This window comes from Rutidosis leptorrhynchoides, chromosome 11 (assembly GCF_046630445.1).
Source record: "Rutidosis leptorrhynchoides isolate AG116_Rl617_1_P2 chromosome 11, CSIRO_AGI_Rlap_v1, whole genome shotgun sequence".
NCBI classification, from domain to species: Eukaryota; Viridiplantae; Streptophyta; class Magnoliopsida; order Asterales; family Asteraceae; genus Rutidosis; species Rutidosis leptorrhynchoides.
The window spans coordinates 40,238,739-40,260,580 of record NC_092343.1 but is presented as its reverse complement, the minus strand read 5'-3'; the positions used below and the strand labels follow the sequence as shown (position 1 = coordinate 40,260,580).

Sequence of the window (21,842 nt, the reverse complement as noted above, 5' to 3'; positions counted from 1 at the left end):
CTAGATGGGTGACTTAGGGTTTCGATTGATTAAATTGTAAGTTTGGATCTTGCGTGTGTTGGTTAAACCTTAGAACACTTGTGTTGACTTGGTTTTTGGGTGTAAACCCTAATTTAGGTCAAAACGGGTCGAATGGGTATTTTGGGACAAGTAAGCTTGATTCGGTGTTAAATTAAGTTTCAAGTCAAGTTTTTGTAAGTCAAGTAGGTAAATACTTGATTTAAGTGTTAGTGGGTGTCTTGGAAATATAATCACTAGTCGTTAGTGATTTTGGGGCGTTTTATGACTTTGGTCAAAATGAGCAATTTGAATTGGGTCAAAATTAAGGATGACACTAATTTGGATTAAATGGATGTTAAACGATTTTGTTAAGTGTTAAATGATGTTTTTGGAATGAATTACTCGCAATAAGTAATTTTGAGTTAAAATGATATTTTAAGATTTAGTCAAACGTGGTCAACCTTGTTATGGGTCAATATTGCACGTGTTGGGGTTTTTGTGTAATTGGCGTTTGAAATGACTACTACCTAAGTAGTAATTTAGTTTTAAGACCAAGGTTTGTTCTAATGGGTGTAAAGTATGATTTAAGGTTAAATCGTACTTTGTTGTGTTGGTTTGAATTACCACCCGAAGTGGTGATGTGTTAGTGTCCATTAGGTTTTAAATGGGCGGGTTTTAGCGAGCAAGGTGTAATCCCTCGGTTAAGGGATGTTTGTGTCGGGTTCTCTTTTAGAGAATGTGTAATTTATGTGTATATTGTGCCTATGTGTATTATAGGTGATTACTTGCTCGGATTTGAGGACGAAGATCATGTTGTACATGACTTATGCGGGCATTCCAAGGTGAGTGGAATAATTATGCGTGTACGTATATAATGTATTTATTTGTGTGATATGAATGTGGAATTGTCACGGTGTTCAAGACACCACATTCTAAGTAACGAGTAGCATTGTCGCGGTGCTCAAGACACTACTCATTGTTTGATTGACATGTGGTATTGTCGCGGTGTTCAAGACATCACATTGTCATGGGAGTGGAATTGTCGCGGTGTTCAAGACACCACTCATTGTTTTGATTGACATGTGGAATCGTCGCGGTGTTCAAGACGCCACATTGTCATGGGGGTGAGTTAGTCGCGGTGTTCAAGACATCACCCGGGGGATTAGTGATTACGCGGTGTTTAAGTAACACTAATGGATGTTATGAACTCCGATGGTCTTTCAAGTACCGTTCCCTTGTACGATTGGTTAACCATGGTTGAGTGAATTTGTATTTAGCATATTAAATTGTGAACTATATGCTATTGTTGTTGCTAGCTTCTTGTGAATTGTGGATAGTAGTTTATGCATGATGTTTGCATGGCTGTCGAATTGCTAGCTTGTATGCGGTATTGTGTAAGTGTTTGCAAGTAAGTAGATTATATATGTATATGTATAATTATTGCATTCACTAAGCGTTAGCTTACCCCTCTCGTTGTTTACCTTTTTACAGGTATTGTGATTGTGAAGCTAGCTAGTTGATAGACTAGTTGCGTAGTAGCGCTTGGGCTCGATGGGGTAGCTTTCGGATATGGATGTGGATTGGGGATTTTGTAGATCCTCGGGATTATGCTCTTGGTATCGGGTTGGGCTATTTTGTCTTAACCGTGGTGTTGTATAAATGTTTCGAGGTCGCATCGTTTGGTTGTGTCGAGTCAAACCTTGTATGTGAAATACATTCTCGTAAGGATGTATGGTGTCATTGTAAACCAAGAGTCGAGATAAAATGTTTAACGTGTTATTATGATAAATTGTATATGGATAACTATTTTGAAATGGTTTGTATACTTGGGTGATATTGGGACCTAACAAAAAAAAAAATAAAGTACTCCGTTTTTGGTTAAACGGTTTGGGGTTGTTTCACAATAGCCGAAATCTCATCAAGTGATCAATAAAAGTCCATTTTCAAAGTTTCAAGTTCATCAATCGCATTTTAAGTTTCGGGAATCCAATTCACACATATGATATGCCGTTTTGAAGGTAATGAAGCATACATTACCACTAAACACTAACAATTACCATTTCATGGCATTTAAGCATCAAAAAGTTCATGTCAAGAACTATCAAACCCTAGTCAAACATCACAAAATCATTAATCGGGTTTTTGAAGTTTTCTAAATCAACCTATACATCAAAACGAAGCTAGTGATACTAGTAACACAATTAAAACATGCACTTTAACAATCTAACAACATTAACTCATCCAAAATCAAGGATTAAGCAAACCCATTTCAAAAGCTCAAACTAGTTACTCCAACCCACAAATCGAGCAAACAAAACATATATTCATGTTACACACGAGCCATAGACACTAACTAACACAATTTCAAGTATATAAAACGAATTTAGAGAAATTTAGTGTTTTAGAAATGTTACCCAAACTTGATGAAATTGGTATCAAAATGTAGAGGATGAAGAGAGGATCACGAATATGTAATTTGTTTTGAAGTTTGCTTCCCGATCCGAATTTAGATGATGAATTTGTGATTTTGGTGTTTATGTTCATAAAAGAGAAGTAGAGAGAAAAAGAGGAAGAAATGTGGAAGGTGTTGGTGGAAATGAATGGAGGAGGTGAAGTGGTTGACTAGTTGACCTAGTCACCACTTTGCCCACTTGTCAACTTAAGTCCCTCATGTTTCAAAGCGGGTGCGGGAATTAACCAAACGAATATTTTTAAAACGCTCGAGTAAACGGGTGATGTCAAAATTAAATAGCGGGAATATAATGAACGTTACTCACGGAAACTATTAATTTAAATACGAAAGATTATGTTTTTAAAAAAAAAAAGACGGTGTTAAAATTAAATTTAACGGAAAAACGCGGGATGTTACATTTTGGTTGACACTTTAAAGCATGTTTATTCTCAGGTATTAAAGAATTCTTCTGCTGTGCATTAGCTCATTTTAAGGATATTAGTTGGAGTCATTCAAGACATACTTTGAAAGATGTTGCATTCGAGTCGTTGAGTTCATCAAGATTAATATTAAGTCAATTATAGTTGGATGTAATATGAAATGGTATGCATGCCGTCAATTTTTGATGTAAAGAAAGTTTGTCTTTTAAAAACAAATACAATGTTTGTAAAACGTATCATATAGAGGTCAAATACCTCGCGATGTAATCAACTATTGTGAATCGTTTATAATGTATATGAACGGGTCCTTTCAGTTGGTATCAGAGCGGTGGTCTTAGCGAACCAGGTCTTGCATTAGTGTGTCTAACTGATAGTTGTTAAGATGCATTAGTGAGTCTGGACTTCGACCGTGTCTGCATGTCAAAAGTTTTGCTTATCATTTTTAGTCGGAAATCATCTACTTACCATCCTTAGGAAATTACCTGCTTATCATTCTTAAGTCTAGACGCGTTTTCCTACATTTATTGCATAATAGTGTATAGACAAATTCTTATCTTAGCATATCTGTTACTGTGAACTTTGACTGACATCTTTCAAAGATTCCTCCGTAATTTATGGAATTTTGGTATTATATATACATATATAAATTATATATTGAAGAATACCAAATCTAAATTCTACAATCTATTTCATACCAAAAAAATTCTTTCCCTGATCATACAAGATGGATCCCTCAACCAGTTCGAGTTCCTCGAATTCCGACAGCTATGCCGATATGGATTTCCACATGAGCTCCGAAAGCAGCGTGACCGGAATGGATCAACCAATTAGCCATCATCTATTCTGGATGAATTGGGGATGGGTTCGTAATCTACTTAACCATTAGAGACAAGAAGAAGGTGATCCCTTTCATCCACCACATTGCCCTCTTGGCAATGAACCTGAAGCACTTACCGGCGAACCTGTCCGAAACACCATTTTCTCTCTCATTTCCAGAGTATCTCGTCATGATTATATACTACACCAAATTCTAGATCTTATTTATCCGCTCGTCCGAACCGACAATCACCCCGGTGTAATAGAAGAAGTCAACGAGCTTCGCGCTCGGGTAGTGGCTTTGGAGAATATGGTGCAAAGGTTACAAACACCAGCAGCAGCACCAGCAGCATAACCAGTACCACCATCAACAACATCAATAGTACCATTACCACCACCAACAACAACCGCATTGCAAACCTCAACTTCACAATCTGTCCCACGAGCATCGACGTCATACGCCATGTAGATACCAAGGAATACCACAACGATGAAGTACTGATTCATAACTTCATTGGGAAAACATTCTACGACGATTATGTAATTTCTAAAGTTTAGAAATTATCTATGCTAGCCTTAACCATAAATCAAATGAGTTTAATTTAATATTAACTCATTAAATCTATATTATATCTGAAGAAATATACACATATATATTTCCATAAAGACTGTAATAAAATTCTTTTGTACAAAATATTAATTGTGAATTTTTTTTTAACGGGTAGGTAATACCCGAGAGATATATAAATTCACAATTAATATGTTACATTCTTCGAATCTGATTCAGCAAATCATCCATTATACTCCCTACTTTCACAACAATATACATTCTTTTATAGAAATCCAAACAACCATACTCATTCAAAATCTAATTACATATTCTGATTTTGAAATCTCAGAATTCGATTCAAGATATAACCGAAATCATCACTCTTATATTTCTACATCTTTCAAAACTATACTTTGACTTCAAAACTGTCCTAGAACCTCATTTCTATTCATGGAACTCACAAAAATATTTGTATCATTCAAAATCTTAGAACATCATATGTATATTAACAATTACAATATGTGTTCAAACACTTCGAAATTATTAAAGACATGCGAGATGATGATCCAACCACACATTACCCACTGCCATGCACCTGAAAAGCTCTCGAAACCAAAGTTATAGTTTAACACGTATCCGTGTCAGATCCTTTGATATTTATTACCAAATATAATTTTTCAATCTCTTTTCAAAATAGACAGTTTTGTCATAGCTTCAACAAATCACCTTCATTTGTTTATATGAATAAACCTTATTATAACAATTACCCCTTCATCATTGTTACCGGGGAACCTTTCATATCTCGCCACATTAGCAGTAAACTTATCAAAAACTTCATTAACCTTCGACTTAAGCCTCTCCGAAAAGCCACTATACTTATTCATTAAAACCCCATCATGTACTCACCTACATCCTGTAACAATAATTATCACACCAACTACTGGAAATTAGCAATCAGTATTTTGAATTTCGCGACAATTTTACGTCAAAAGTTATATGTATACATATAACGTCTATCTCCTAGACTTACATACTTCGAATGTGAATTTTCTGAAAAACATCCCAAACTATGAACTAGTTCTCCGAAATTGGAAAAATGCTGATGAAGCAGCAAAAACTGTAAACGACTTTAACAGTCAAAAGTTTGATGATAAAGAATAGTATGGTGGTAAAGCTGAGAAAAAAAGAAGGTTTGAAACTGGAAAACGGATTGAGCAAACCATGAAGGAGGCTGTGGACAAATCACAAAGACTAAACCTGCCTTCAAAGGATCCAAATGATTCAGAGTCTACTGAAATAGTTAGCAAATACCTTACTTCTTATTCTAAACCTTCACAGACAAATCTTCTTCATCATCCATCTATGTTAAGAATTCTAAGATATTATCGTATCTTTTATTATAAATATCTTCGATATTCCTGAAGATATTTTCACAACTATTCTTATCCAAAATCTTCTATCTATTCGCAATATCTGCGTTACAACATAAAAAGAAACTGTGTTAGTTTCTAAATTCTGAAGAAGAAAAAAATTCGAATTTAAAATAGGAATGTTTTTGAAGTAGTATTGGGAACTGAAGCATGAGTTAGTATAATATAATGACACTTGATCAATGTGAGTATATTACAGTAAGTCATACTGAGTTTCTAATGGAACTTGATGATTCACAGAACATACCGTCATCATGTACTATTTACACGACTCTTACATTATACCCAATTTCCAAACATATTAAGAACATATCATCTTGATAGCTCTATATTTTAGGATATTCTGGTAATTTGCCAAATCAAGATCGTTCCATTACGATTTTCTTCTTGGAACATTAACTATGTTCATCCAAAAATTCATATCTACAAATTCTGGACCATTATCCGCTTGACTTAAGGTCGGGAAGAGAAAACGAAAGCATGAAGCTCCGAAATATAATGGAGAATATAAAGCCCGATAACAACCCCAAAATTACAAACCTTGTATATCAATGCGTATAGCAATATAAAGACACGGGAGGATGAAAAACACAATAACCCCAAGGTAATGGTAGAAGAAAATAACTTCCTCCGGTGGTAGATGAAAAAGAAGAATGACAGATATGAAAGTTAAGAGTATATCAAGAATCAATACTGGATGAAGCATATTAACGAATGCTTTAAAGTATGAATTGGGAAGAAAGACTAGAAGGTGTGAGCTGTGGAAATAAAGAAACGAAGGGGGTGGAATTATAGTAAAATATCAGACAGAGAAATCGAGACAGATTATCGCATTTAATCAAAGAAGATCCTGATTTCCTTAATCGCCGAAGAACTAAATCTTATTGCAAAGATTTTCTTTAAATCCCATGAATTCCGGAAATCAATCATAACTACGTCATCGGTTAAAACGAATATACGTTTACTCATTTCACTCTCTTGCGATAGCTTCACTTATACTCTTCACGTAATCAAATTGTTTTATCTATATTACTCAATGATGATAAAACTCTATTTATCAACTCATATTCATCATGAAAACATTTTTATAGTTAGCCATGACGACCTCAATCAAATTTCGGGACGAAATTTCTTTAACGGGTAGGTACTGTGACGACCCGGAAATTTCCGACCAAATTTAAACTTAACCTTTATATATTTCTGACACGATAAGCAGAATTTGTAATGTTGAATCTCAAAAAGTTTGGAACTACATTCATGTAATCAATTACCCTTTGACCGTGTTTGACGATTCACGAACAATTATGTGTATATAGATATGTATATATAATATATAATAACTGAAAAAATTAACAAAGTATTTGATATATATGATACTTTAAATGAACGTATTTGTTTCGATATATTTATCGACACAATTAAGAGATAATATCAAATGATTGAATTATCAGATACATTATGATATGATTACGGGCCAATGTTATGAGGTCCACTGTGATTTAAGAAATCTATTCTTTTTGACAATATTCGGAAAATGGTAAAGTGATCTATAAGTAAGAACGTGGAGTGTAAATAACTTAGATGTTGGATATCGACAAGTTAAGTAACTCGACATTTTTCATTAAGATGATTTCATACGTTTATTAAACCTTTGGATTTTATCCCATGCTTCACCAACAGACTGTAATTTAAAAACTTGAAACCTATTATGAATATATATAATTCTACTTTTCTAAAATATTTTATGATATAACGATTTAAATTAATATTAAATATATTTATACGCGTATTATACGTACATAGTTTTATACTTTTACTATACTTTAACTTTAATAATTCACTTTAATAATTCACTTTAATAATTCACTTTAATAATTCATATTTTAATAATTCACTTTAATAATTCATACTTTAATAATTCACTTTAATAATTCATACTTTAATAATTCACTTTAATAATTTAAAAATCTATTATAAATAGAATTCAATAGGTTTTGTTATTTCATAGAAACTTGAAAATATATTTCTCTAAACTCTCTCAATCGAATTACATATATATATTTACTTAGTATTATTTCAAGATATTATTAGTATACATAAAATACTACGACGGAGTTATATTCAGACGATTTCAAAATAAGTTTTCAAACGGGATAGAGCTAAGGAAATTATGGGTTATAGCTATGGAGGTTATGGATATTGTTCGAGGGTATTGCTCGTGAGGTCACCCTAACTTTTATCATTTTCGTTGCGTCTACGTACTTTCCTGCAATATTGAATCACAATATTGATACGTGAGCATTCATATCTTATCTTTTATATATTAATAGTGTATCCCTGACTAGTGCTCGAGTATATATATGATTATGCATGTTTGTATGCTTAGTTTCGTCGTTAAATAGTTTATGATAAATCACGAATTTGATACATATGCTACTGAGATAAGGTATATGATATGCATGTCGTTGAAAAGCTAAAGAAAAATTAATAACTTTTCATTTAGAAATCGTGTGGGTTCGATGAACGGATTAAAAGATATGGTCAACTAAATTATTATTAATTTTAATATTATTATTAAAACGATTATTATAATTGTTATCAGTTGATGTTATTACTAAAATTATTTTTATTACTAAAAATTAATATTTTTATTGAAACTATCATTTTATTATTTTTATCATTATTATTATTATCAATATTATTTAATCAAATAAATATGCGTACAAAGATATTTTTACCACACGTAATATAATTACATTAATAATACATACCACTATATTTTTATGATATTAAGTGAATTTTATAAATTTTATTACTTGAGATATATAAAAGTATATTTTTATCATATATGAATTTAAATATAAATTTTTATTTATTAATAAATGACTTGTATTATTTAGTATAATAAGATCTGATAAATATATTTAAATATATAAAACGACTATATATAAGTTATATAATAAACATGTATAGATTTTGGAAGTCATTTTGGGTCAAGTTGACTTTTGTTGACTTTTGCATGTCGGTCTCGAGCATTAGGATTGTGATACACTACGACCTGACCTAAATTGTTAGACAGATATTGACCAACATATAAATATATATATATACTTAATATAGGTTCATGAATCCGAGACAAACCCTGCACTTGTTCAGTGCCGTCATATACATAATTGCTACGAAATACAGTATTGTGAGTTTCATTACTCCCTTTTTATATATATTTTTGGGCTGAGAATACATGCGCTGTTTTATAAATGTTTTACGAAATAGGCACAAGTACTAAAACTAATTCTATGTGGGTTTAAACCAGAAATATACCCTTAGCTTGGTAACATTAAACTACTTGTCTATGTACGGTAGGCGCGAATCCTAAAGATAGATCTATTGGGCCTGACAAACCCCATCCTGACTATGGGATGCTTTAGTACTTCGAGGTTATTTTAAACACACCTTATCTGGTGTACTTCAGAGGGTAAAATATGAATGTTAAGGCTTGTTACCAGGTGCCTACAACTTATAGAATACTTTTATACACTTGCGAGTGTACGGATATTTATAGAAACTGAAATCTTGTGGTCTATTACTATTACGGAAATGGTGGATTATGATAAACTAATGAACTCACCAACCTTTTGGTTGACACTTTAAAGCATGTTTATTCTCAGGTATTAAAGAATTCTTCCGCTGTGCATTAGCTCATTTTAAGGATATTACTTGGAGTCATTCAAGACATACTTTGAAAGATGTTGCATTCGAGTCGTTGAGTTCATCAAGCTTAAGATTAAGTCAATTATAGTTTGATGTAATATGAAATGGTATGCATGCCGTCAATTTTTGATATAAAGAAAGTTTGTCTTTTAAAAACGAATGCAATGTTTGTAAAACGTATCATATAGAGGTCAAATACCTCGCGATGTAATCAACTATTGTGAATCGTTTATAATGTATATGAACGGGTCCTTTCATTTTCTGGGTTCTATGATGTTCTAGTACAGTTTTGAAGTCAAAGTATAGCTTCGAAAGATGTAGGAATCTAAGAATGATGTCTTTTGTTAAATTTTGACTTGAATTTTGATTTGTCAAAATCAAAATATGTAATCAAATTTGGATGAGGATGGTTGCTCTGATTTTTATAAAAGAATATATATTGTTATGAAAGTAGTGAGTATAGTTGATGATTTGTTGAATCAGAATCGAATAATGTAACATATTAATTGTGAATTTATATATCTCTCGGGTATTACCTACCCGTAAAAAAAAAATCACAATTAATACTTTGTACAAATAATTTTCATTACAGTCTTTAAGAAAATATATGTATGTATATTTTCTTCAGATGTAATACAGACTTAATGAGTTAATATCATATTAAGCTCATTTAATTTTTGGCTTGAATTAGAAATAAATAATCTCTAAAACATTAGAGATTACATAATCTTCGCGGAGTATTTCATTAATGAAATCAATACTTCACTATTTGTTCTTATTGATATTTCTCGGTGAAGGATGTTGTTGCTCGTGGAATTCTTGCGAACTTCGCAAGGCACAGGTGATGTTTTCTGGAAAGTTTCGAGTAATCGAAAATGAAAATGTAAAATCTATTATGTAATTGAATAATACACTTGGTTTATTATGAAATGGAATTCATTGAGTTGAAACAGAGATTGTAGTTAACGAAGGTGAAGTTGTTAACGAAGAATGTACATCATAGCATATTAGTAATATGAATTTAACCGAGTAATATTTACCCTTTTTCAATTTATACAAAATAGCTTAGTATGAAAAGATATATTAGAATTTCCAAAATCTATATAATATATAAATTCTTTGGAAATAGTGAGTTAATACTTCATAACTCATTATCTTAATATACCCATTAGTGATTGTGGTGTCGATATCATCGGTGATTATGGAGTTGGTGGAGCTTGTGGTGATACAGGTGTTGCTGGTGGTACTTCTGGTGGCGCTTGTATAATAAGTCTAGCTTGTAAATCACACACCATTCCTGTCAGGGTTTCTATTCTCCCCTCTACATCTCTATTCATCTGATTTATGGTTAGAACTGGGATAAATAATCTCTAAGATTTTAGAGATTACATAATCACCGTAGGATATTTCTTCAATGAAGTTATGAATTAATACTTCATCGGTTATTGTTGTTGGTACTCCTTGGTATCTATGGTGCGTATGACGTTGATGTTCAAGGTACATATTATGATGTTGAGGCTTGCGCTGCGGATGTTGTTGGTGGTGGTAATGGTACTGTTGATGTTGTTGCCGGTGGTACTGTTGATGCCGGTGATTCTGCTGGTGCTTGTAACCTTTGCACCATATTCTCCAAAGCCACTACCCGAGTGCGAAGCTCGTTGACTTCTTCTACTACACCGGGATGATTGTCGGTTCAGACGAGCGGACGAATAAGATTCAGAATTTGAGATAGTATATTATCGTTGCGAGATACTCTGGAAATGAGAGAGAAAATGGTGTCTCGAACAGGTTCGCCGGTAAGTGCTTCAGGCTCTTCGCCAAGAGGGAAATGTGGTGGATGGAAGGGATCACCTTCTTCTTGTCTCCAATGACTAAGCAGGCTACGAGCCCATCCCCAATTCATCCAGAATAGGTGATGGCTGATTGGTTGATCCATTCCGGTTGCACTGTCTTCGGAATTCAGGTGAATATCCATATCGGAATAGCTGTCGGAGTTTAAGGAATTTGAACTGATACGAGATCCATCTTGTATAATTAGGGAGATGATTTTTGATATGAATTAGATTATAGAATTTAGTTTGGTATTCTTCAATACATAATTTACATATGTATATATAATATCAAATTCCATAAATCACGGAGAAATTTTCGGAAGATGTCAGGAAAAGTTTACAGTAACAGATACGCTAAGATATGAATTTTTGTCTATACACTATTTATGCAATAAATGTAGGAAAACGTGTCTAGACTTAAGAATGATAAGCATGTAATTTCCAACAAGAAATGATAAGCAAAACTTTTAACATGCAGACACGGTCGAAGTCCAGACTTACTAATACATCCTAACAACTATCAGTTAGACACACTCATGCAAGACCTGGTTCGCTAGGACCAATGCTCTGATACCAACTATGACGATCGCTCCAAATCCATATGGAAGAACACATCATTCATCGATTTCATTACGAGGTATTTGACCTCTATATGATACGTTTTGTAAACATTGCATTCTTTTGAAAAGGCACACCATAAATGAATATTTAAATCAAAGGTTTTCGACATCTGATGATTTCTACATATAGACAATCACCGTAAATAATAGTTTACAATAGTAATTCCGTTGACAATGCAGTCAAAATAAGATACATGGTGATGATTTGGTGAATGCAACGTTTCCTTGATAAATATGCCATGTAAGACTCCATGCACATAGCTTGTCTAACATATAAGCAAACAGCGGAAGACTTCTAGGGAACCTGAGAATAAACATGCTAACAAGTGTCAACACAAAGGTTGGTGAGTTCATAGTTTTAGTGTTTCGCATAATCTGTATATAAAGGTGGATCACAAGATTTCAGTTGTTTCATCCAGAAACGTTTATCAAAATATTCTACAAGATTGAGCACCCTGATAACTAAACTTTAACGTATATATAATAAGTACCCCTGTTTTAACATACATGCAGCCAACATGAACAATACACACAAACCAACGTGTACTAAACTCAAATAGCATACGTCTGTTTTATAGTTCAGGCTAGGGTTTCTATACCTGGAAAAGACGGGGATGTCAAGCCCTATGGATCCATATACTACTACTCGCACCCACCAGTTCTAATAACTGGCAGTTACTAGTTACCAAAGCTAAGGGATTTTCGGTTCAAACTCGGTGTAGAATTTAGTATGTACTTGTGTCCATTGCGTTTAAAATAAATTGCATGTATTCTAAGCCCAAAAATGTATTGCAAAAGTAATTAAAAAGGGACCAATGAAACTCACCTTAGGAATACATAAAGTCATTCACCGAAATGTGACCGAAACTTGGAATACTAAATAACCGTAGATCTTAACATAGAGAACATATGTTGGTCAATAATTGTCTATCAAGCTAGGTCAGGTCATAGTGTATCACAATTCTAATGCTCGAGATCGACATACAAAAGTTATCCAAAGTCGTTTCAAAAATTCAATTTTGACAATAGTTCAACAAAACGAGACGTGCCTTATATAAGGATTCATTTACTCGGCTGGTAATATTCAAAAATCCAATTTATCAATCTTACAAACAAGTTGTTTAAATATTAATTGCAGATTCAAAAGCAATTCCAATTAACGTCAATCATAATTCAATTGACCATATCTTTTAATTCGTTCATCGAAATTACGCGATTTCTATATGAAAAGTTATTGATTTTTCGTCAGCTTTCCAATAACATGCATATCATATACCTTATATCAGTATTATATGTATTAAATTCGTGATCTATCATAAACTATTTAACGACAAAATTAATCGTACTATCATGCATAATCCTATATACTCGAGCACTAGTCAGGGATACACTATTAATATATAATAGATAAGATATAAATGCTTACGTATCAATATTGTGATTCAATATTGCAGAAAAGTACGTAGACGCAACGGAGATGATAAATACTAGTTTGACTCACGAGCAAAACCCTTGAACAATACCCAAAACCTCCTTAGTAATAACCCATAGTTTCCTTAGCTCTATCCCGCTTGAAAACCCATTTTGAAAGTGACACGCTCATGACCTCGTCGTAGTATTTTAAGTGATATAATTAGTAATAATAATAATACTACTACTAATAATAAAATAAATAATAATAATAATCTTAATAATAATAATAATAATATTAATAATATTAATATAAATAATAAATAATAATAATATTACAGAGGGAGTAGTATATGCGTAAAAATAAACTCGAGCAGAAACTGGCCTTTTATAGGCAACTTTTTGGAATCTGAAGCCCATGCGATCGCATGGGTTTTTAGTGTATTTGCCATGCGATCGCATGGCTGCCTAATCCAGCTCAAAATGTTTTTGTTTTCTTGTTTGTCGACATATTATTATATAATATATATAATTTAAATAATTAATTATATATTATATTAAATTCATGTGCATAGTTGACTTGTAATTTTCATTCCGATGACTCGTACGTTGTCACTCGACTTATGTCCCGGTTCCGGTTTCTCGAACACATTTTCGTACGCTTAGAAAACTCACAATTTACGTTTTGTGACTCGTACCTTTGTCAAAATATAGTCTTAAATTATCAATAAACTATATCATTCAAAGTGTATCTTAAACTTTCGAGTGTTTTGGTCATTTACTTCTATAAATCATTGTCTCGCTATTTGTTTATATATATATATATATATATATATAATAACAAATCATTTTATGACCAAGTTAATATATATATTTTCAACATTCATAAACACGTTTTAAATATACGTCGCAAGTTATTCATATAATTAATATTCCAACTTATCATATATATTCAAATAAATATTTAAACCAAAAAGTTTAATGTACGGTATCAAACAATTAATACATTGTTACGTTTTCAAGTTATAGTATATATATATATATATATATATATATATATATATATATATATATATATATATATATATATATATACATATAATTGTTCGCGAATCGTCAAGAACAACCGAAAGGTATTTGAATATATGAAAGTAGTTCAAAAATTTCGAGATTCAGTTTTACAGACTTTGCTTATCGTGTCGGAAATGTTAATCATACAAAGATTAAGTTAAAATTTGGTCAGAAATTTCCGGGTCATCACAATAGATCATTTTGTACATTAAAAATAATCAAATCAATCATAAAACACTCAATTCACACTATTTACACGTGTGAACTTTCTTTAACGAGTCGTTCACCCAACTCGTCCCCATTTTGATTTAGGCTTTGTTCTCGAAGTTGAGGCTAACCTCGTCTTCGATTTCCAGGGGACCATCGACATAGTGTTTGACCCGGTGGCCATTCACTTTAAAAATATCGCCCTTCTAGTTCACCACTTTAATTGTACCATAACGGTACACCCTTCTAACAACAAATGGTCCCGACCATCGGGACTTAAGCTTTCTTGGTGATAACTTGAAATGGGCATTGTAAACAAGGACACGATCTCCTTCCATGAATTCCTTTGAATTTTTCAATGTCTTGTCGTGCCATTGTTTGGTATTTTCCTTATAAATTAGAGAGTTGTCATAGGCTTCAAGCCTCAACTCGTCTAATTCATTCAACTGGGTCAAACGTAACCGACCCACCTCTTGGTAATCCAAATTACATGCCCTTAGCGCCCAATGCGCTTTGTGTTCAATCTCCAAAAGGAGATGGCATGCTTTTTCGTATACCATTCGGAAAGGAGTGGTTCCAATAGGTGTTTTGTAGGCCGTGCGAATGACCCACAATGCATCATTTAACTTAACAGACCACTCTTTTAGATTTGCACCAACGGTCTTTTCAAGTATGCGTTTTAGAGATCGATTGGTATTCTCTACCTGCCCACTTGTTTGAGGATGATAAGATGTTGAAATTTTATAGATCACTCCATATCTTTTCAACACCTTTTCTAATTACTTATTGCAAAAGTGGGTGCCCCGGTCACTGATAAGGGCTTTAGGTGCCAAACCTTGAGAAAAGTTCCATTAAAAAGATTACTACAACTCGGCCATCATTTGTGGGGAGAGGTTTTGCCTCCGCCCATTTGGAAACATAATCAATGGCTACTAGTATGTAGAGATAAGAATGAGATTTTGGAAAGGGCCCCATAAAGTCAATTCCCCAAACATCGAACACCTCGCATACTTGGATGCTTTGTTGAGGCATTTCATCCCGTTTAGTGATTTGACCGGCCCATTGGCACGCATCACAAGCCTTACAAATGGCGTAGGTATCTATAAATATTGTAGGCCAATAAAAACCGGCCTCGTAAACTTTCCTCCCCGTAATTTGGGGACCAAAGTGCCCACCCGTTGGACCACGGTGACAATCAAGAAGAATTTGAGTGCATTCCTTTCCCGAAATGCACCTCCGAATCATACCATCCACGCAACGCCTAAAAAGATAAGGGTCTTCCCAGAAGTAGTATTTTAGGTCACTAAAGAATTCCTTTCTTTTCTGATGTGACCAACCGGTTTCTAAGTACCCTCCATCAAGATAGTTGGCTATGTCAACAAACCAAGGATCATCAATTTTCTCAATTTTCATGAGATTTTCGTCCGGAAAGTTATCTTGGATAACAGTCTCATGGAGAACCTCAAGATTCGGGTTCTCAAGGCGAGAAAGGTGATCGGCAGCTAGGTTTTCGGCCCCCTTTTTGTCTTTAATATCAATGTCGAATTCTTGCAAAAGTAAGACCCAACGTATTAACCGGGGTTTAGCATCTTGCTTAGCAAGCAAGTACTTTAATGCTGAATGGTCTGTATAGACAACCGTCTTTGCTAGTACCAAATAGGATCGAAATTTATCAAACGAAAAGACAATTGCCAGGAGTTCCTTCTCGGTGGTAGTGTAATTAAGTTGGGCTCTTTGCAATGTCTTACTAGCATAATAAATGGGCTGGAAATGTTTTTCAATTCTTTGCCCCAAGACGGAACCAATAGCAAAGTCACTAGCATCACACATAAGTTCAAATGGAATTGACCAATTCGGCGATATGAGAATGGGTGATTGCGTGAGTTTTGCTTTAAGGAGGTTAAAGGCGTTAAGACACTCGTCCGTGAAGACAAATGGAGCGTCTTTCTCAAGAAGTTTGTTCATCGGGGTCGCAATTTTAGAAAAATCTTTAATGAACCGACGGTAAAAACAGGCGTGCCCCAAAAAACTTCTTACACCTTTCACATTTTACGGTGGTGGTAATTTGGCTATGACTTCCACTTTAGCTCTATCCACCTCCAATCTCGCACAAGAAATTTTATGACCTAATACAATGCCCTCTCTTACCATAAAATGGCAATTTTTCCAGTTAAGTACAAGATTAGATTCTTCACACCTAATCAACATACGCTCAAGATTATGAAGACATGAGTCAAAAGAATCACCGAAGATTGAAAAGTCATCCATTAATACTTCCGTAAAGTCTTCAATCATATCATGAAAAATAGCTACCTTACACCTTTGAAAGGTAGCAGGAGCATTGCATAAGCCAAAGGGCATACGTCGATAGGAGAAAGTACCATAAGGGCATGTAAAGGTAGTTTTCTCTTGGTCCTCAGGTGCTATAGGGATTTGGAAATATCCCGAGAAACCGTCAAGAAAACAATAAAAGTTCTTTCCTGCTAACCTTTCCAACATTTGATCAATATATGGAAGGGGAAAGTGGTCTTTTTGGGGTAGCATCATTTAATTTTCTATAATCAATACATACCCTCCAACCCGTGATAGCCCTAGTGGAAATTAATTGCTCATTTTCATTGGTGATAAAGGTCATGCCACCCTTTTTAGGTACACATTGGACAGGACTCACCCAAGGACTATCCGAAATTGGGTAAATAAGACCTGCATCTAGGAGTTTGACAATCTCCTTTTTAATGACTTCTTGCATATTAGGGTTCAGTCGCCTTTGTCTTTGTACACATGGCTTATAGTTATCTTCCATTAAAATCTTATGTGTACAATAAGAGGGACTTATACCCTTGATGTCATGAATTTTCCATGCTAGAGCCGGTTTATGGGCTTTTAACATGGAAATAAGTTTATACTTCTCACTTACAGAGAGTTCGGATGAAATGATAACCCGGAGAGTAGAATCCTCTTGAAGGTAAGCATATTATAAGTGACTTGGAAGTGGCTTGAGTTCCAAAACGGGAGGTTCTTCAATCGATATTTTACATCGGTACTCATTTTTTAAATCCAACTTTCTGTATTCTTCATCATTTGGCTCATAACCGTTGGCCATCAAGGTGGTCAACATCTCCACTTCTTCCACCATGTTTTCTTCATCACCTTCTGCCAAAATGCATTCTCCCGAACCTTGCAATTCTGTAAATTCCTGCAACAACTCAGAATATGTGTCTATGGTTTGCACATAATAACATTTATCATCAGTAGACTCGGGGTATTGCAAGACATGGTCAACAGAAAAAGTTACCTTGACATCCTCAATACTAAGGGCCAATTTCTGCCCATAAACATCTATCATAACCCTAGCGGTATTGAGGAAAGGTTGACCCAATATAAGAGGCACAAGTGTGTCCTCTTCCATGTCCAAAATTACAAAATCGGTCGGAAATACTAGGGTACCCACTTTTACTAACATATTCTCTAAAATTCCACGAGGGAATTTAACAGAGCGGTCTGCTAGTTGAATTGCCATTCGGGTTGGTTTTAGTACACTGGGGTCTAGCTTAACATATAATGAATAAGGCATTAAATTTATGCTAGCCCCTAAATCCGCTAATGCTTTAATGCATTCCAAATCTCCTAGGAGACATGGTATGGTAAAACTCCCAGGATCTGCTAACTTCTTTGGTATTTTGTTCATCAAGATTGCGGAACAATTAGCATTCATGGTGACTGATGAAAGTTCCTCCATTTTCTTCTGATTAGTAAGTAAGTCTTTTAAGAACTTAGCATACTTGGGCATACCTGAGATTACATCAATGAAAGGCATATTTATGTTAATTTGTTTAAACATATCTAGAAATTTTGACCTTTCGGCTTCTAGCCTTTCTTGTTGTTGCTTCTGTAGGTATTGGAGCGGTGGTTGATATGGCTTCACTACGGGTTTCTCCCGTTCTTCCTTTTCAACCACTTGTTCTGACTCCTTAATCGGTTCATCATTTTTGTTCAACGGAACACTGAAATCAGAATCTTTGGGCATTCTTGGAGCTTCGTATGCTAGACCACTCCGTGTGGTGATAACATTGGAGTGCTCATTTCGGGGGTTCTTATTAGTATCGCCCGGTAAACTCCCTGGTTTTCTCTCACTAAGTAAACTAGCTAAACCACTCATTTGCTTCTCCAAATTCGGAATTGAGGTTTGTTGGTTTCTAAACTGGTGTTCGTTTTTCTCGTTTGTTTGGTTTATATTTGTAACAAGCTGAGTTTGTGATGCAATCAACTTTTCCAACATACTCTCCAAATTTGACTTTTTATCTTCCTGTTGGGGTTTTTGATAAAAACCCGAAGTTTGTTGTTGGAACCCACAACTTGACCCTTGTTGGTAATTGGAATTTTGACCTTGAGGGTTATAGGGGTTGTTGAAGTTTCGGTTAAATTGGGCTCTTCCTTGAAATTGATTATTATTTCTTTGGCTTATAAAAGCCACTTCTTCTTTTTGAGCCATTGTTAAACCGGCATCACAATCTTTTCCTAAATGGAGGCCACCACAGTATTCATAACCTACCTTCATACTATGAATTTCCTTGGTGATTTTGTCCATGTTTCGAGCAACACCGTCTATTTTCACACTTAGGGAACTAAGGTCATCATAAGCACCGGCGCTATGGACTTGAGCACTATGAGTAATTGGTCATTCTTGATGCCACTCATGAGAATAATCGGCTAGCTTCTCGATTATCTCATAAGCCTCTTGCTCGGTTTTGTCCATGAGTGAACCTCCGGCCGCTTGATCAATGGAAATTCGGGTTGCAACATCACAACCCTTGTAAAAGATTTGGACTTTTTGGAAGGTATCCAAACCATGGTTTGGACAACCTCTTAGCATTTTGGAAAATCGATTCCATGCTTCATACAAGGTTTCCATCGGCTTTTGACAAAATTGGGTAATTTCTTGTTGGAGTCTCGCGGACTTAGAAGCTGGAAAATATTTCTTAAGAAATTTTTCCAACATACCATTCCAAGTTTCTATCGTAGCCTCGGCCAATGAATCTAACCAACTTCGTGCCTCCCAATGGAGTGTCCATTGGAAAAGTCTTAAAAATATGGCCTGATCAGTGTCTGGTTTAAGTTTGAATAGAAGACATATCTCTTGAAAAAGACAAATATGTTCGTTTGCATCTTCATTCGGACCACCACCAAATTGACACCTGTTGTTAATCATTTGGAGAATAGATCCTTTTATTTCAAATTTTTCCTCACCTGTGGGCGGAGTAATGGCACTACCTTGTCCGGTTCGGGTTGCTTTCATCTTGTCCGCCATTGATTGTCTTGGTACCACCTGCCTTGCCTCTCCTTCCATTTCAAAATTTGGAGGATGAACGGTTTCACCAAATTCAGAGTATCTTGGCTTCGTTGTACTTGATTCTGAATCAAAAGTTTCTTGCTTTGATGAAGATTCAAAAAGTTCAAGTACTTCTTTTGGGATCCTACCAAGCTTTCTATCAGGTTCTGTAAGCGGTGTAAGTAATGGAGAATCTGAACTTCGGGTATGTGGCATATGCAACCTAAAATCTGTCAATCACACAACTAACAAAACTTATTAAACGCACCGATTCTATAAGTCTAAAAATTAAAGACTATTAGTAATTTAAAATAATTAAGAAACTATTTAATCACAAATTAGTTAACAATTCTATTTTGACACAAAACTGTCCCCGGCAGCGGCGCCAAAAAACTTGATGTGCAAAACGTGGCATATGAATTGTTATATGAAATAGTATGGAAAAATACCGATTAAAGATTGTTACACACTAACGGGCAGTGTACCCGATCGTGTAGTAGTATAAATAATGGTTTATTTCTGTGTATCGTTCCAATGACAGTTGGATTAGTCAAACTAGAATTAGAAACTATATTATGATCAACTAAGTAAATGAAACTTAAAGGTACAAGATATTATGTTTTTGTGGCTATTTAACGATTTAGCCAAATCAGAGAAGATTAAAAGTAAAAACAATATTTTTGGTCTTTTAAGTTTATATAATGAAAACAAGTGCAAAGAAAACAAATAAGATAGTTTGATTAAGATCAAAGATACGAAATGTTCATCTAGATATTTTACCCTCGGTATTGGATGTAAGTTATATTGTTAAGACCCGATTGAATGAATATGTGTGTAAGTTACCTAATAGATTTACCAAGAGTTCTCTTTAGTAAACACGCAAACTCGATTACAAGATCAAGGGTTCCCTTTTCTCTATAGTTCTCGAGCTTGTAACCAAATAACTATGATATATATGCTAATCACCCAAATCGACTTGCCAAGAATTCTCTGTAGCAAGTACTCAAGCTAGAATTACTAAGTAGAGGGTTCCCTATCACCTAGACCTTTTCGTTTGTGACTAGTTGATTAGTTAGATCAAAGACTTGAATACCAATTGTCTTTTGCGTTCGCTCTACACAATTCATCCCTATATTGTCTAATCATTTTTGATCTAATTTACCCCCTTGATCCAGTTTAGTAAACAATCAATCTAAGACAAGTTGATTGTAAATCAATATGATACATCAACAAGAGTTCTCTTTATCAACAACATATCAATTAACTAGATACAAATGATTTGACATCAATAAGCATGGTTCTTTAATTCAAGCTCTAATCTATCACACATAATACATTCAATCCATAAGATTATATCCAATACCTCAGTTATTAATCTAGACAAACATTATAGAGTTTAGCCAACAATCATATTAACAAACAAAATAGCAATCAATTGATAAGTAGAATTCATTATAAGAACAAGAAATCAACCTAATAGAGAATGAATCTTGAATGGAGAAAGAGTTAAATCTTGATTCTTGGATGTTAAGCCTCTTCAAAGAACTTGGAATTCTCCAATTTTGCTCCTAAAATCATCTCAGAACTCCTCTGGTTCGTATCTGCAGTTTTTGATCGTATCTCCCTTTTTTAAAGTAGTTAAAGTTGGTCAAAAAGCAAAACTAGGCTGAAACCTACTGCTGGATGGCGTCCAGATTTCTGAACGGCGTCCAGTTGTAAAGGCCTGGACGGCACCCAGAAATCTGGACGGCGTCCAGTTGTGCTGAATTTCACTGTCTCGTTTTTTCTAAATCTCCCTTCATTTGGACGGCGTCCCAATCATTTTGGACGGCGTCCCAATCATTTTGGACGGCGTCCAACATATCTGAAGCCTCGTTTTATCATTTTAGAGCGCTAATTTGACCATAACTTGTATCGGAATCAACTATGATGAAATCACAAATTATAGAACGGTCATAATTCACCAAAACTCTT

General features: G+C 34.4%; 1 non-coding gene across 1 annotated transcript; it reads left to right on the top strand.

The window, feature by feature from the left end:
* The first annotated feature begins 19,383 nt into the window (after positions 1-19,383).
* Positions 19,384-19,490, top strand: LOC139879179 (small nucleolar RNA R71). The gene has a single exon (XR_011770032.1). It is a non-coding gene; the product is annotated as a small nucleolar RNA R71 (small nucleolar RNA).
* Positions 19,491-21,842: the final 2,352 nt, after the last annotated feature.